The sequence below is a fragment of the Octopus bimaculoides genome, chromosome 2 (genome assembly GCF_001194135.2).
Source record: "Octopus bimaculoides isolate UCB-OBI-ISO-001 chromosome 2, ASM119413v2, whole genome shotgun sequence".
Lineage (NCBI taxonomy): Eukaryota > Metazoa > Mollusca > Cephalopoda > Octopoda > Octopodidae > Octopus > Octopus bimaculoides.
The window spans coordinates 107,080,525-107,081,008 of record NC_068982.1 but is presented as its reverse complement, the minus strand read 5'-3'; positions in this window follow the sequence as shown (position 1 = coordinate 107,081,008).

Here is a 484-nt window from a genome sequence, read left to right as displayed (position 1 = left end):
AGGAGTGTGTTGGGGTGTGGTGGGATGAGCTTATGAGGGGGTGTTGACGATGGAGGGGGAAGGGGAAGGTGGATGTAAGAGAGGGGGAGGGGGTATGGGAGGGGAGAGAAAGAGAGGAAGAGAGGAGAGAGTGTGAGTATAAGAGAGGAGAGAGTGTGGGTATAAGAGAGGGAAGGTGGATGTGAAAGAGGGGGAAGGTGGGTATGGGGGAGAAAGAGAGGAAGAGAAAGAGAGTGAGAGAGAAGAGAGTGAGAGAGAGGGAAAGGAGAGAAAGAGGGAAAGAGAGAAGAGAGTGAGAGAGTAAGGGTGAGAGAGTAAGAGAGTAAGAGTGTAGAGAGTAAGAGTGTAGAGAGTAAGAGTGAGAGAGAGGGAAAGAGAGAAGAGAGTGAGAGTGAGAGAGTAAGGGTGAGAGAGTAAGAGAGAGGAGAGAAAGAGTAGGGGTGGTAAGAGGGAAGGTGGGGGAGAGAGGCTGGAGGAGGGGGTT